This window comes from Colias eurytheme, chromosome 22 (genome assembly GCF_061535395.1).
Source record: "Colias eurytheme isolate Ceu_HAF_F1 chromosome 22, ilColEury1 Martin Lab GWU primary, whole genome shotgun sequence".
Classification (NCBI taxonomy): domain Eukaryota; kingdom Metazoa; phylum Arthropoda; class Insecta; order Lepidoptera; family Pieridae; genus Colias; species Colias eurytheme.
This window is the reverse complement of record NC_143001.1, coordinates 754,229-772,219: the sequence shown is the minus strand read 5'-3', so window position 1 is coordinate 772,219 and position 17,991 is coordinate 754,229. Positions and strand designations below refer to the sequence as shown.

General features: G+C 30.5%; 1 protein-coding gene across 1 annotated transcript in view; it reads left to right on the top strand.

Annotated features, from left to right (window-relative positions):
• Positions 1-981: 981 nt before the first annotated feature.
• Positions 982-17,991, top strand: part of LOC149898507 (facilitated trehalose transporter Tret1-like) — a 70,328-nt gene continuing 53,318 nt past the window's right edge. Inside the window, exon 1 of the mRNA XM_090115082.1 lies at positions 982-1,190. The gene's annotated coding sequence lies outside the window, so the exon portion shown is untranslated. The remainder of the gene's footprint in view (positions 1,191-17,991) is intronic.

The window sequence follows — 17,991 nt, the reverse complement described above, 5'->3', positions numbered from 1 at the left end:
TGTTTTTGGGATTAATTTGTAGCACCCAAGTGTAATATGAGCTTTTTTATCAATTTTATCTGGACCACGTCTTTTATGAAGAATTTTGATGGTCAGCGTGTTATTGTTAGTGGCGTCTGGAGATGTTTTAGATAAAAGTCATTCAAACTGAGAACTGTTTTATTCATGTAAAACGTAATAAGTACTATGAATAGCCATGTCTTATCTAATAAACAAGCTATTTGATGAGTAATATCAAATAACAATAGTGCATGGTAAACAGTAAGATCGAAATTAAAATAAACAAAATTCGAGGCAGAGTTTGATCAAGAGATTTTTTTCCCACGTTCAATTACGAATGACATCTGAAGGTTGAGGAAAACCGAAGTTCTAATTGAATTAGCATATGTCGAATTTGAAATCACGTAGGCATCTGATTCAATGTTTTGCGATTTTCACTTTCCTACACGTAATTAACTGTTATTCTTGGAAACTTTCAGCATCATTTCATACGAAGTCTCCCTGTACATAATCAGAATATCTTTTTATTTACAGAACATCACTTTATCGTTTTGGAGTAAAGCCATACGTGGTAATTCCTAGTAAGAGCGAACGCATCTTCATAAAAATCTTTATAAGCAACTGTTGTCACGTACACAAGAATCATGATTCATGAACGAGACAATAATTTCGTGTCCGACAAGGACTAACGCCAACATATCAACCGTTTAAAAACATTAATTAAGGTTACAACATAAACGACGGCGACCATCAGAAAGCTCTATGCGTAGAGTTTATTTTTCATTCATACTAACGACAAATAACAAGTGTCCGACTTACTAACACAGATAAGCTGTAAATGAGACGTAAATTCAATAATAAACTTTAGGAGTAATGAAATAGGGTTTGTTTTCGAGGGAGCGTTTGATATCGTTGCACATGGGGTATAGTAAACAGCGAGGAGAGACGCCGGCGCACGGCTCGCCAGTCAGTTACTGATAGTTCAGTGGAGAGCCGGCTATTGAATGCCACGCGCCAGTCGACCCGCGCTTTCGATCGAAAAATAACCGAACACAAAAAACATATTCCGGGTGTCCCTCAGGGGTGCATATTGGGTTCAGTGAATTTCAATTTGGACGCGAATTATAATTGTGAGTTCCGTGATTAAAGTGAATTGTTTCGTGGTCCATATGCAGATGCTGCATAGCACGGTGAGTGATTTTGAAATGTTTCTTGCACCGGCATTTGAATGGTACCATTGTTTAGGAGGCGGGAGGTCTTTTTGCTCGGCGTTGGCATCAATAACACTTTCATCTCTGTTTGTTTTATTTACTAGTTTATCAAGTTCTAATTAAAGAGCTATAAACGCGTTAACACCGGCTGTAAAGTTTTACGAGTGTAAACTCGAAATGTAAATTTTATCTTTGGATGGTAAACATTTATTAGGCTGTACTTGAACTTCTATAGATGAAGTTTTGTTTACGTTATCAACATCATTAAGCATATATATGGGAAACCTGCGATAACTTTAGTGAAATATGAGTCATTATTTGTTATTGGCAGTTGTACCTATCAACTAATTAAGAACGCAGCTTTCTTCCTTATCTAATTCTACTTTCACTTTATTATTAAATATTAAACTATACGCATTTATTTGGAGGCAGCTATATTTAAAAATAAAATTAAATATTAAAACGTAATGTTAATAGAAAATACAAAGTAAATAAATATTAAGTGTTATCTTGAGTTCATGAAATTCATTAAGGACCTTGATATTGTTATGAAAATTGCGAAATTTTATCTTATCGTGTACGAGCGTCTTATCTTACGATTAAAATAGCAGTGTCTGCAATCTTTTGACAAAACTCATTAGCATAGATAACAAATACGGTTTAACAAAAAGGCTTAGTGTAAAGAAGTCGTGCAGAATATTAAGAACTTGTTAGTGGAAATAAATAAAAGAGAGAAAGAGAGACAATAGTTTTAACTTTTAAGCGTTTCGTAAAAAATATTATTTGGTATTTGAGCAACATTGATTTCTGAAATATAAGCGTACCTATTCATTCAAAACGGTCAAAACTTTTTTTAGTAAATGTTTTTAGTATAATACCTATTAATAATTTTGCTTCGAAAATATTATCACAAACGCTTCTAAATTAGATCATGGATTGTTATATGAGATGAAGCTGTATCTTTAAATTTCCAAGAAAAATTACGTAAATGTTGACAAACCGACATTCACAATATTATTTTACACTCACGCGATGTTGTGATAGTTTTAGCTTTTGCAAGAGGGTTTTCCCAATTCTCTTGTGAATGACACAGGCTACATTTCGACTGCCTCTACCTACCTAAAAATGTAATGACCCAAGTTATACAAATTATAAAAACCCGTAGTTGTATTGATTTTTTTTTAATGGTTACGTCTGCAATAATTATTGTTTTCTTTTTAAATTCATTTGATTTTTGGAACTTCAAAGTTTTACACTAAATAATTTAGTGTAAAACTATAATAATTGAGTGTACAATTATTACTGCAGTTGAATCTGATTTATTATTATAAATATTTGTATTTGAATCATTGTGGGATAAGGTTTTTTTCAAAAAATACTAAAGTAACGAAAAGCTCTTCTTATAATAGCCACACGTAATTTGTTCCCATTATTGTCATGGGAACATTAAAATTTTTAGTCCATTACAATTTATTTCAATAAAAAATTAAGTTTTAAGTTTTCAACCACATTAATTTCTCTCAAATTGATTAAGTTCATATTAAAGTGTATGAAGTCGAGGGGTGAAATGTCTGTAATATTTTACAACTTTCTATTATTCAATTACTTCTAACTTGTAACTTGTTTTCTTGGTCCAAGGTACCTTGTAGAATCTTCTTTATTTAGATATTATGGTTTCGTTATCTCATAGTATTATATTATATTATTAATATTACCTGTTGTATTATTATTAATTGAATTATATTGCAACTAGCTTCCGCCCACGACTTTGTACGTGCATCCCCGTTTTTCCCCGTTCCCGCAAGAATTTCGGGAAATCCTTTCTTAGCGGATGCCTACGTCCTAAAATCTACCTGCATCCCAAATTTCAGCCCGATACGCCCAGTGGTTTGGGCTGTGCGTTGATACTGATAGATCACTATATCAGTCACCTTTGAGTTTTATATACATATGTACATATTATATAGATTATAGTGCTTAAATGTATCGGCATTGTTATTTAATAGGAAAAGAATAGGAAGTATGAGTCGTTAATTATATCTGTACAAAGTAATTTTACAAAAAATACCACATGTTTTCGTAAATGTTATCCTTAAAAACTATTTATTATGTTTATGCGTTATTTGTACTAACCTTCACTGTATAATTCTAATTACAAGTGTATAAATGTTATAACTTAGGTGTAACTGAGTAAAAAAATTAAATTCTCTACGGAAATAAAATTGGCCATTGTGATAGGCATTATGTGTATTCCCATGCTTAATAAGATCATATTATAACATTCGAAAGATTGTAGTATGTTGTAAAGAGTTTATTTGATGATATTCACAAAAATATTCAACAGAAACAGCTGAATTATATCGTATGAATGAATGAAAATACTTAGTTGCTTTGAAAATAAACATATAAAATAAAGACATGACTTAACAGAAACTGCAAAGGGCGGCCTTATCGCTAGGTAGCGATCTCTACCAGGCAACCCTATACACGACTGGAAATACACTATAATAATATGTTGTGGGTGAGCAAAAATAAGGCAATACGTATAGTTGTAACACATTAATAAAACGTACGAAATAAACGTATACAAAGCAAACATAAATACTAAAAATACAAAAAAATCGTATTTGGTAGATATAATAATATAATAGCGTTAAATACCGGGTTGTTTTTTATAGGTGTGCCGTCAGACATCAATTCAATGTGAGTCCTTTTAGCGCTTAGATAACCCTAATTTCGGCTTTCAATCTAGTCTAGACTTACTCTGTTTAATATCAAATTGTATTTATTTACACAGCTTCTTCCTACGAGTTTATGCGCGTAAAAAGATCGATCTCGTGTGGCAAAAATTATTATAAAATCTTATAATTATTAAGAATGAATGAAAACTGCTTTAAATTCCACCTAGTAATATATGCATGATGCGTATATATATATTATACGAGTTAAGATAACATAAAATCGCTTGATTAAGACATTATTTTTCTTCGATATCCACAATATAGAGACATTAACATTTTATTGCATATAGATAAAAAATATTAAAACCGTGCGAAAGTAAGTCACATAAATTAAACTGACGATAAATTTAATGAAATAAGTGTAGCATAAACTTTATATATTACGATTTCAATTGATTTTTTTAGTTAACCCGATCAAGAAGTGTGTCAACGAATTGTTCCGGGTTCAATCACCGGGGTTATTGATAATACTTATGTAATATTTATTTATAGCATTCTATCCTTGTGCTGATTTTTTTATATTTTTTTACGAGCTTTAAATGGCGCTTGATGTCTATTGAAGGATTCTATGCAGAACATAATGTTCAAGGTAGTTTTTTGATACGTATTTTAATGTTTAATCAAGGTAGTGCAATAATAGTTTTAGTATAATTAAGGATTCAGGAAACAAATGTTTTTTGAATTCAAATAGTTTACAAGATACAACACGTACCTAATTATGAATTGAAAATTAGGAATTATTACCTACTTGCCAAATTTATAGCATCATCAAAACTATTGTTTTCATGTTTAAGCGATTCGCGGTTATTGACCGATTTCAATAATCGAAGCAGATAATTAATTTTATATGAATTCCTAAAGTTCAATGTCATTGTAAAGTATCTTAAATTAATATATGAATTATCTGTGACAATATACAACCAATAAAGTATTATTATTATTTGACTATTATTATATAGAATTATACTTAATTAAAAAAAAAAAAACAAAAACACGACTGTAGATTGCTTCGAGCCAGTTGTAGTTATAATAATATGTTTATCACTACATAGTATAAAACAAAGTTGCTTTCTCTGTCCCTATGTCCCTATGTATGCTTAAATCTTTAAAACTACGCAACGGATTTTGATGCGGTTTTTTTAATAGATAAAGTGATTCAAGAAGAAGGTTTAAGTATTTATTAGGTTTTAGACAAAGCGGGCGAAGCCGCGGGCGGAAAGCTACTAAAACATAATGGAAAATCTATTTATTTTCTCATATGAATCATTGATTGTTTTCTTATAATTTGAATCCTTGATTCAGAATCAAGGATTCAAATTATAAGAAAACATTTTTTAAAGAAAATATGATGTCAGGAGTCATTGAATCTTAATTAATTGTTTTTTTTTTTAATAAATCTAAGAAGCCGATAAACCTTGATGTTTTGGTTTAATTTACTTCCTATTAATAATATAGTTTAATTGCTTATCTAATAGAGGTCAATATCATATTAATATAAACATTGAAATGCTATTAATAAATAATGACGTAAACAATAAAATTATGAACCATTTTAAATAGAAAATTACTTGACCTATGGACATAGGTTTTTGTATAAATATCTATTTCATCAACATTAAAAAAATATAAGTGACTAACCTTATTATATATTATCTCCTGCACATAATTTTTTCTCTTATAGCAAGAAGATATATTTGCAAGCAACCAGTGTCGCTTACAATTTTTTATAACGAAAATCTAAATCTTAAAAACATCACATAACAAATTGTCGTGTAAAAATGTAAAAGTAATAGTTATAATAATTATGATTGGCGCGTTGTAATTATTCCTTTGATCAAACAATGATGGATGTTTGATCATTCCACAGCTTCAGTATGCATAACATTTTTTTTATATAATAGCAATTTCCCGCCAAACGGTTGCTCGTTTGTTTATTGATTAATATAATTAGAACATACCACAGATAACGTAGATACAGATAAAAAAGTTATTTTGGTTGAATTACAGATTAAATATGGATTGCAGTTCGATTTTTTATTTTGGTAATAAAATTTACCGCTAATCGTAAACTCTGAAGTATCTACATATTTTTTATTGTATAATTAAGTAATTATAATATAATTAAGAATTTTAGTGGCTTGAAGATAAACCTTATAAATAGATCGAAAGATGTTTGAATAATGTTTTACGTATAATTTAAATTTCGAAGCAATTTCAACGAGTTTATTTATAAACAATCTAGAAGAAGAAAGTGGAGCCGAAGCGACAAACTAACATACAAACTAGCTTTAAATATATAGAACGTGTAACATAACAAAGTTTCATGCTTTTCACACTTCTAGAGAAATATTATCTTGGCGTTTTACAAGTAACCATTTGGACAAATATGCGACGTAACTGTAACTATATGTCAAGTGTTACCTACTGTGTACGTGTTAATGTAAAATCCATTATTTGTGTTTGAGTGAAACACTTTTATTATTAGAGCATTTTTAGCATTTTTAACGTCCCCTAAAACTAGAGTAGTCTCCAAACAAAATGTTTTAATGAATAGTTTATTTTTAACATCCTCTAAAACTGGAGTAGTCAGTCTTTCAGAAAAACAACACGATTAAAATTAAATCTTCTTTTGACGTAATAAATTCTACAATTATTAATGTTTAAAATTTACTATATTTATTAAATACTAGCTTACCGCCCGCGGCTTCGCCCGCGTTTTCAAAGAAAAACCCGTTCCCGTAGGATTTCCGGGATAAAACCAATCCTATGTCCTTTCTCGGGTATCAAAATATCTCTATACCAAATTTCATGCAAATTAATTCAGTAGTTAAGGCGTGATTGAGTAACAGACAGACAGACAGAGTTACTTTCGCATTAATTATAATATTAGGTGATATTAGTATGGATGTACTAGTTTTAATACATTGTTCTGTCCTATTGCCCCTTATTCGTGTTTTCTCTCCATAAGAACTTCTTTATACCTTCACTAAAACGTTAAACTGCCGATTCTTGTAAAATAAATATTAGTTATTACCTAAGATTGTGTAACTCTGTAATCATGCACTTGTTAAATTCTGTATTTGTCTGACAATACAAACATTAACACAATAAATACCTATCTTTACTGCCGTTTCATAGTTTTCATTGTTTTTAACACAAGCTCTACGTATATTAAGTCATAGAAAAAGTAATAAAAAGGGGCTTTTTCATAATGGCCGGATGACAAATTATTATAATATAAAAATTTAGGGCGAAATAAAAATTGTCGGGATTTGTACGGTACGATTTCATTTCATTTCAAGTAACAATTCTTTTCTGGATAGAGTCATAAATATTGGAATTGACAAACTCTTCTTTGATTGAATATTTATTTACTTACTTATATTTCTGCCAAAAATCATAAGGCCAATAAAAGGTCTTTACACGTTTGTAGTTCATAACTTTTGTTTACCGGATCAGTTAGTATCTATAAATAATTTAAATATAGACTTAATAATTGCTATCGAAGAGATTAAATAGACAATGATATTGAAATTCTAACCATTTCGGTGAATGTTATTTGTCCTTATGCTAAGTGACTATCTCACGATTGACAAAATTCTCAACAATTATGCAACTAACATACCTTTAGCATTGTTGAACGTTAAATTCGTTTAAGAATCAAAATGTTTGACATTCATAAGTCTGGGAATGAGATATCTGTGTTATTTGGGACGCTTCATTAAGAGTATCTTAAATTTAATAGTTATTTATATGCTATGTATTTTAATTATTTAGAAGATATGTTAAAGATGAGCTTATGTTTGATGAAGAAATTAAGTAAAGACGTTATAACGAAGTCAAACGTAAGTTATGAATTACATTTTATATTTACAAATATTATATTAGTTACCTACCGTTCAAGCTGGAACATACTTTTTTTAAATACAAATCGTTTTAAATAGCCTTGATACTTTAAAAATATTATGTAGGTAATTTGTCAAATTTTTATTATAAAATATTGTAAAAGCCGCGAATGTGCAACATATTTTGTGAAGATTTCATTCTAAGATTTCTAGACGTATCACAAGTGACATTTGCAACTAAAGTGACAGTGACATTTATTAAACCGCGAAACCACAGATTATATCCGACAATACATGTCATTCGCCTGTCAATTTGACATTTCACCATTGTATTTACAATTGAAAGTTGTATTTTGGTAACACTTTCTATGGTGTATTGTGTCTATGGAAAGCTGTCTAAATCGTCGAGCTAGTTAGTTCCCGCGACATTGTCTTTGCTTCTGTACTTATTAGGTATCTTGTCATGTAAAATGTCGTGTTGTATATTTCAAACTAACCGGTACTTTGTGGTTAGTGAAAAACATTTATTCGATTACAGTAGACAGAACATGTTTAAAGCGCTGTGTAAATTATTGTTTAAACTTTAAACACATTGCATCATTGTACAAGGCTTCGAAATCAACTTTGAAACCTTAAGTACAATAGCTACTGTTTCTTACTCTAAAGAGTCGATAAAAATAATGGCAGTGTGCAGCTTATTTACGAATCTTATAATTTTAGAACATTATGCTATAGAGCAGACCATGAAAAAATGTTAAAACTTACACTTGAAAATCAACGACTTTTCTGCTCATAGATACGATCGAAGCTGTATTAAAAATTAATATGGAGCTAAATAATTATTGTAGGTTTTTTTTACTAGTATCTAATGAACATTAAAAGAAGTATTAAGTATATTATCTGTGCCAAGAGATTTCTTCCTCCATACTAACATATAAATATTATACTTACTATAATTATCTAGTATAAAAAAGGTTTCACCACGGAACTGCTAATGACTCAATGAGTAAATGAAGCTGTTGGTTTCACAAGATAATTTCAATCAGGTGTAATGGATCCATCCATCATGGCGGACGTTCGATTATATCAAACATCATGCTAATGCTGTGCGTGTTTTAACCGACTGCGGGGAAGAGGGTTAGGTTTTTTGGCATGAGTAATTAAGAGGAATTTCAATACCTCTCAAGTTAATTAACATAAGAAAAATATATTATTTAAATTTGATATGTAGGTATGATAGAATAATAATTTATGAAGGATATCTATACTTACCTACTAATATTATGAAGCTGGAGAGTTTCTATATGAACGCGCTAATCTCTGGAACTAATGGTCCGATTTGAAAAATTCTTTCGGTTTTAGATAGCCCATTTATCGAGGAAGGCTATAGGGCATAGGCTATCATCACGCTAAAACCAACAGGAGCGGAGCCGCGCGGGTGAAACCGCGAAGCGTAGCTAGAATTATAGGTATATCCTTGGTTAGTTGGTTGAAATTCAGCATTCCGATAGAAAATATCGAATAATGTCTGTCATCACAATTAATTTTCTAGCGTAATTTCTTTCCATAAACGTTATATTTGAAAAATTATCATAAAATAGCGTTTGAATTAATAGATCTTTAATCTTATAATCACTGTGGAAATTATTTGAAACTTAAAGCATAAGAAAATAGTTGATTATTAAAACAACGTTTTCCATAGAGAGTGGGCAATTTACCAGTAAGTTAAGTAAGTAAGAAACTCAACTTGGGCAAGATTACTTGATTTATATAATTTAGGTAGTACAAAGTCTAATCTATGAATATAAACGAGCTTAAAATTAACATTTTTATAATAGCGAAAATATTTTTACTACGTTGGTTATTTTCTTTCTCATAAACATACCTATAAAAAATATAATTAAATGCATAATTTTTTTATGCATTAAAATAATAAATACAGAGACTCGATATCGGACTGACATTATTTAACTTCAATTTTATAAGATTCAATCGAACGAAATCGTTTCAAATGTATTTCCCTGATTTTCAAGTTATTTTTCGTTTTAAAATAAAAGATAAGTCCATTTCTTAACCAGTTTCTATCTTATTGTATTCACCAGGCATCGAACCTAGTACCTCTCACTTGTAATTCACTAATCACTGTACCAAGGAGATAAAACAAATAAAATTGAAGAAAACTTTAATCAATTTGACGTTAATTGACACATAACGGGTTCGTAATTAAAACCTCAAGTATTAATTGGGTTACATTCTTTTAGGCTCAGCAGTTTAGAGTAGGTCGATTAGACGATTTGGCTATAAATTATGTATTGTTGTTATAATAAATTCGAAAGTTTTTAGAGTTGGAAAAGATTATGAATGGTATTTATATAAAAATGTACCACACAAAACTACCGACTATACCTAGTTCAAGTGTAAGTTATAATAATTGATTAAAATATTTTTTCATAGGTATTGGTATGTATTTCTAAATTTTAGCGTGCTAATGCGATATTTGAGGTATAAAAGAGAAATTAGTACCTACCCAATTGACATAAATGACGTACATACTACTACTAGCTGTGGCCTGCGGTTTTACCCGCATTGCTCCGCTCCTGTTGATCTTAACGTGATTATATATAGCCTTCCTCGACAAGTGAGCTATCTAACACCGAAAGAATTTTTCAAATCGGACCAGTAGTTCCTGAGATTAGCGAGTTCAAACAAACATACTCTTATAATATTAGTATAGATTAAATTCGAAGTCAATTGTTACCTGCTGCTTTCAATCAATACAAGACAATTAAATAATTACAAGGTACAAACAATATATCTCGTGCAATACAAATTCCCTTTCTTAACAGGAAAACATGTTCTTTATAATAAAAAAAGCTTTGACGTCATATAACAGTATATTCGAAATACACACATATATAACGGAAAGTTAAGTTAAGTTATATGAAATCTGGCCGTCTTTTCCTTAAAAATCTAAAAATTTCTTGGTACTAATTTTGAGCTCTCTTAAGGAATCTCACCGGATTCTTCTGCGCGTAACGCGATGAAAAATATTATGCTAAAGGATACAAAATTATATTATGTTATATGACGTGAAGAGAAAAAAATACTAAAATTAATAGTTCGTATTGCATTATATCTGCATATTTGCTGAATAGATTTAGATAAATCAATGTTTTGAATAAATAATCCGGCTTAACACAAATAGGTACTATAGAGCTTAGGAATACAGATAATATAATACTAGTAGTAGGTACCCATAGATACGAGTAACTAATTAGTTCCTGGTAATATTAAGAAAGAAAATCTTAGTGTCTCTATGAGATGTTTTCTACTAATTAAGTTCCGATATTTTTTATGAAATGAGTAAACAACTAAAAACAAAACACTTTTAATATAAATTCATTCGAATGACCTTAAAATATGACATGACGCATGCTGACGTCACACTCTCTGGATAAAGAATTAGTTCGTAAAACTGTATAATTATTTAATTTATTTTTATCGCAGTACCATTGGAATCTATTACTGACGCTTCTACACTTTTATTTCTTCCTGTAACCGTCTGGAGAGAGCCACAGACTAATTGCGTTTACGCAACGCAAGCGGTTACAGACTAAGTATAGTTGCAGTTCTGGAAATGGCATAGGTACCTTTTTCTCTTTTGTACAATTACTTACGTACAAAAAGATGACAAGGAGTCTTGTATGAAATAATTGGCCTAGTTAAGTACTTACCTAGTACGTAAGTACCTAGTTTATATCACTGGTCACAATAGTTAAGTTTCGAATAAATAAACTGTTATTTAAGTATGGTTAAAACAACTTAGACGAAGGCTAAAATATGTTATTTCTCTTCAATCTTCTGAATAATTTTCTATTCAATTTGATCACTCCAATGTAGATACAACATGCAAACCGACTGATATATTTATCCACTATCATACATAAATACTATAAACAATAGAAAACCAAAATTGTTAGACCAGATAATTACCTACCTTAAAGCCATGGCCACACAACACATCTCCCACTCATTGTTCTAATAACCATACACATTCGAACGCTGCGTTCACCGCACTGCACGTCTGAACAGCCTTTATCTGACGCAACGTGATGAATGAAAGCTTTTACCCAAACTTATCGTAACTACATTTTAACTGCCTTAAATTGTTTTTAAACGATATAATATGCTGGTAATGTATACCCGATGTTTCGTCTGGGAATTCTCAATTTGTGTGAAGATTAGAAATATCATTTCCTAGAATGTGAGATTTAAATGGCTAGTCTCATAATAAAAATAAAATTAAAAAAGAGCGTCAGAAGTGAAACTTCTTTAGCAAGGTTCAAAGATACCAAAATCGTCGCCTTATTCCATGACGTGATGGTAATGCCATGACGCGACCTTGAACTTATACTTTCAACGCGTGTTAAGAGTTTCAATAAAAAAAAAAACGTTTAACGCATTTGTAACTAATTGTCCACGGTTGAATGACTGAAAATAAACGTAAAACAAATTATTTATCAACGGATAAATATTATATTTTTTATTACATTTAATAATAATAACATCCTTTACTGAATCTTTACTTTAAGATCATAAATTACAGTTCGTCATATCATTTGTTTATTCCACAGGTTTATTCAGTTGGCTTCAAGGAAAACCATTGTTTTATTTATTTCGAGTGTTATTCTTAATGAAACTATTGATAGATAATGTTTGTGGACTGTGGTAATCTTTTATACTAACTGATGATTATCTATTTGTAGTATTACATACTAGCTCTCCGCCTGCGGCTTCGCCTGCATAGTCAAAGGAGTTTTCCGAGAGAATACATAGATAAATCTATATATATATATAAAACTCAAAGGTGACTGACATAGTGATCTATCAACGCACAGCCCAAACCACTGGGCATGCAGGTAGATGTCATAACGTAGGCGTCCCCTAAGAAAGGATTTTAGAAAATACATCCCCTAAAGGTGTAAAATAGGGGATGAAAGTTTTTACGATGAAAATTTATCTTTTCCACGCAGGCGAAGCTGCGGGCAACAGCTAGTATTACCTACATATAGATGGACACAGCTTCCGCTGTAAGCAGTAAGGATAAAAAAATATACCTATATTTTATCACACATGATTTCATTCTTACAAAAAAAATATTGATAGCAAATTGTATTTGTCGATTCCGAGACACAATATTGTATTATTCTGTACTTATTGATACAATGAAAGTACTTTATTAGCGCACTAATTACCTTTCCAGAAACAAATGACACATAACCAATATAAAGAGACCTCCCTGTTTTTACCGTGACCATAGGTATCAGCACAGACTAATAATAATATACTACGTATACAAGTATCAGAGTTCAGTCTTACATTCCGGATCTAATTATTCCATTTGTATGACACATGCGTTAAAACCAAGATTACTCAACTTACGAAACCAAAGATTAGAAAGAATTGATGAAAAATTATCACGTTTTGCGTAAAATTTGATATAATATGCAATTTCTCACTGCAGGGACATAATATCCTATGACGATGTACTTAGAAACTTTTTGATTTTATTCCTTCATATTTCGTCCCCAAATTGAATAGAGGGCACAATGTGTAGATAAATTGACAATAAACTGGCTTTTTAATAAATATTTGAGCTATTCAATCTAATGTGTAAGGACCCTAACTTCTAAATGCAGACTTAATCACAAATAGACGTCGCAATGCAAAAAGAAAGATTCAATGGCAGACAGACATACTTCGTAATGAAGAACATAAATCTATGTCTATAGAAATAATATAACTAATCTATATGTATATGTAGTAATAAATAAAATTGAAGTGTCTGTTCCTCGTTCCATTAAAACAACAACAAACAAATAATACAATTTAATCCTGAGTTTTTTTTTTCAAGTAGGTTTATAGCTTTTTGCTTTGCATATATCAATGTTTCTATCTTGTTTCTCTGTTTGTTCCGGTTAATTTACGAAAAGATTAGAGCGATTTTGACGGAACTTAGTGAAATATAGCACTTTATAATTGAATGAAATACAAAAATATAATAGCCTTTTTATATTCTTATATATAAAATTCTCGTGTCACAATGTTAGTCTGCATACTCCTCCGAAACGGGTGGACCGATTCTCATGAAATTTTCTGTGCATATCGGGTAAGTCTGAGAATCGGCCAACATCTATTTTTCAATTTTCATATGTACCACGGGCGAATCCGGGGCGGACCGCTAGTTTATGAAGTAAAATAAATATTATCAGACACGTACATAATAATATAATGTTTACTAATATTATTTTTGCTGAGATATTAGATATGTCCACGGAGATTTTTGATGACATCACAAGTAGGTACCTAATTTATTTGCAATTCTTGATTTGCATCGTCAATATTAGACATTCATTATGCCAATATATCTTGTGTTAATATTTTTCCTTGAGTATTATTTAATATTAAAATGCATATGATTCCACTACCTTATTACCTTCTTCTAATTTTAGTGCAGTTTTAACAATAATATAATGAAGGGAAAAGTTAAAATTCTAAGTTTGTTGTCCAAATACTCGGAAAATACTTATCAATTTTGCAAAGTTTACACTGTATACTACATAGGACTTGCATATTGTGAATTACTTAAGCCCTTGGTTCAATACAGGTATAGTCGGGGCGAGTTGGTAGTAAAGAGTCAATGACCATTTAAACTCTTAATTCAAACAAATTGTAATTTTAACAGCACCATATCGAACACTCATTATAAAGATATAAAAGTGAAAACTTGTCGTGTTTACAACTTCATCATGGAAACAAAAACTTAATTGTAGGGACCACCCACAAATACCAACCCTTATAATATGCATCCAAAGATGTCACAAATTCAGAACTAACACTTATTACAAGGGAATAAGATCTATTTTAAAAATGTGTCCAAAAATATTGGGAAATAACTTTGCTTTTGAACGTCTATAAAAATTATAGTCTATAACTCTATGCAATGACTCTGGATTTTGATGCACTCAAAAATATTTAAACGGCTTGTATGATTTTGAGCTTTATGTTGTAGGATTAGGACTGAAATTTGTTTGTGTTGTTTCGTATCGGGAAGAAAGGCTATGGCGGTGGTCCGACGTGGAAAAAAGTTAATATGAGAATAGCGTTTGATGGTTTTTATCAAAGTTTTTCTATTATTTTGTAGCGTTGTACTTTCTATGTCCACGGCATTAGGTTTCATTCAGTCTTAGGAGAAAATTTTATTTAGCGAGTTTCTTTAATCACCATTACTTTCCCCGGCTTTGAATATATTGAATCACTAGATTTCCGCCCGCGGCTTCGCCCGCGTTTTCAAAGGAAAACCCGCATAGTTCCCGTTCCCGTGGAATTTCCGGGATTATGTTAATCCAGGTTACCCTCTATATGTGTGCTAAATTTTATTGTAATTGGTTCAGTAGTATTTGCTTGAAAGAGTAACAAACACACACACACATCCTCACAAACTTTCGCATTTATAATATTAGTAGGATAGGATATCGTTCACAAAAAGTTTATTGTCTTGCTATTTAATACAATCAAACTTTCTGAAAGCTCACTTTTCAATACATTCAAATTTCATTACATTCAAAAACGTTCATTTTTTATTGACCAATGTTGTACCAAGTTTATAAATGATTTATTTTCGATTTAAGTAGGTACTAATAATAGATTAATCTTGGAAACTTTTAAAATACCTTTCTTAATTTCTTCCAATAATACCTTCTTGAAGAGAAGCTTTCGAACCTAAGTACTTACATATGAAAGCATTTTATAGATATAGAAATAAATTTTATTGCATATAAATATCAGGAAGGTATAAAACATGGTTAAGTGGCTAGCTGTTAGACTGACCTGTATTTTATTGCATTTTTATTGTATCTTGGTTAAATATTTTAAATATAATTAATAGGTAACCTGTCTAAATATCTTTGAAATTAAAACCGTAAGTTAAATAAATAAATCTGTTATTAATTCCCGTTTATACATTTTAATATCTATAAAAAGTTTATTTGCATTTATTTTTTGTGTTAATAGTAATCTAAAAACGCATTTATACATTAATTAATCTATTTTCATTGTTGTTGTTTAAATAAAAAAAGATTTCCGCCGCGGATTCGCCTGCGTTTTCAAAGAAAAACCAACATTATTCCCGTTCCTGCAGGATTTCCGCGATAAAAAGTAGTCTATATCTTATTCTTAGTCTTCAGCTACCTACATTCCAAATTTCATTGTAATAGGCTCAGTATTTGCGTGAAAGAGTAACAAACACCCATCCATCCTCACAAACTTTTGCATTTATAATATTGGTAGGATATACTTTTCTTATTCTGGTCGATATTTGTGTGAAGTTGGTTATCGCTCTTTCATACAAATCTAATTAATTTTTTATAGAAATAATTTTATTTATCTTACATTTAATTTCTCCATATAAAGTTACTAATATTATAAAGCTGAAGAGTTTGTTTGTTTGTTTGTTTGTTTGTTTGTTTGTTTGAACGCACTAATCTCGGGAACTACTGGTCCGATTTGAAAAATTCTTTCGGTGTTAGATAGCCCATTTATCGAGGAAGGCTATATATCATCACGCTACGGGCAACAGGAGTGGAGCCACGGGGGTGAAACCGCGTGGAGCAGCTAGTAAAGTTAGAATCGAGTTTCTTGTCGTTTCTCCTCTGCGACATTCCGACTCGTTGGTAATTGGTATTTAACTTTTTATAAGCACTTGGAGTGATAAAAAGTTTTATGTTTGAATTTCAATCAAAATTCGTATTATGTTAGATTTTACTGAAAACAAGGCAAAATCTGTGTAATCCTGAGAATTTCCAAGGAACTATATGTATTTGATTTTGTTTAATTTTTCAGCGTACTCAGTGATAAACTTTTTAATAATTCAGTAAAATACATAATTATACAACCCATTGTGTAGTTTTTTGCACGCCTCATAAGCGAAGCGTTGAGGTGGGTACTACTGTCACTTCGCGCAAAACATCTGATTTTTCAAACTTAAAATGTCTTTATGTATCATACATTGCACTTGTAAGATAATACATACACACACATATTAAGAAAAAACACTATTTTTAACATTCATGATATTTTTGATGTCATTTTTGTTATTTAAACTAGTTAAAAAACAGTTTAAAAAAGTTCTGTCTTGGACGTCCGTGTGTCTGTATGTGCGGAGGATTTTCTTGTTAACACGATAGCGACCGAAATACTTTACTAATCGAGTCTTTTTTTTTCTCTTACGCTTGAGTATGCTCAGGAATAGAACCCTTTCATTTTTCAGGGTCTGATTCGATGTGGTTTAATTGTTATTAAATAAACAAAAATAATAATTAATAAATAATTATTAAAAAAAATTATGAGGCGTGCACTTGGATTTTCCAAACTATTTTTTATTTTAATCGCACAAAAATAACAAATATTTCCCCTTTATACTAAATGCAAGTTATATTAGCTAATAGATTTCAACGTTTTAAGATGCAAAGCACAAATAATTTCAAGTACAGATACGATCTAGAATTTAGATCAGTTGCAGTCACCAAAAATAGAGAACCTATCTGGCAGACGGTCTGTCTAATTATACCACAATACAAATAATATTAAACTACTTTGCGACATTACTAATTTTAAACGTCTTCAAAAAAAGTATAAAATATTTCTTGGGACTGTGGCATATTATGAAACTGTATTTCTTTATTGAAAGGTCACATTCTCAAAACTTTACAAAAAAAATGAATACTCAAGGCGGTTTTTCGCGCTTTGCTCCGCTCTTAGTTGTCTTTAGCGCGATAGATGTCGAAATAGACATCTAACACTGAAATAAATTGTACTTTTTTAGAAGAAAAATATTCAAACAAACTTACTATTCAGCTTTATAATATTAAAGTATTGATTAGCTGTATTTCTCAAAATAGATACAGTTTTGAGTTTAGCCGAAACACATTCTTAATATCACATTATTTTTACAGACATTCAATATTTTTTTGTTATTACGATACAAACAGACACAACAGCAATTTATACATACAAATTAGCTATACAGATGAGATATTTAAAATGCCGTATATATTCAGATTAACGGAGAATAATAATTAGGGAACGGAAATAGATACGCCATGGCCATCGCCAGATGCAAGATGTTATGCAATA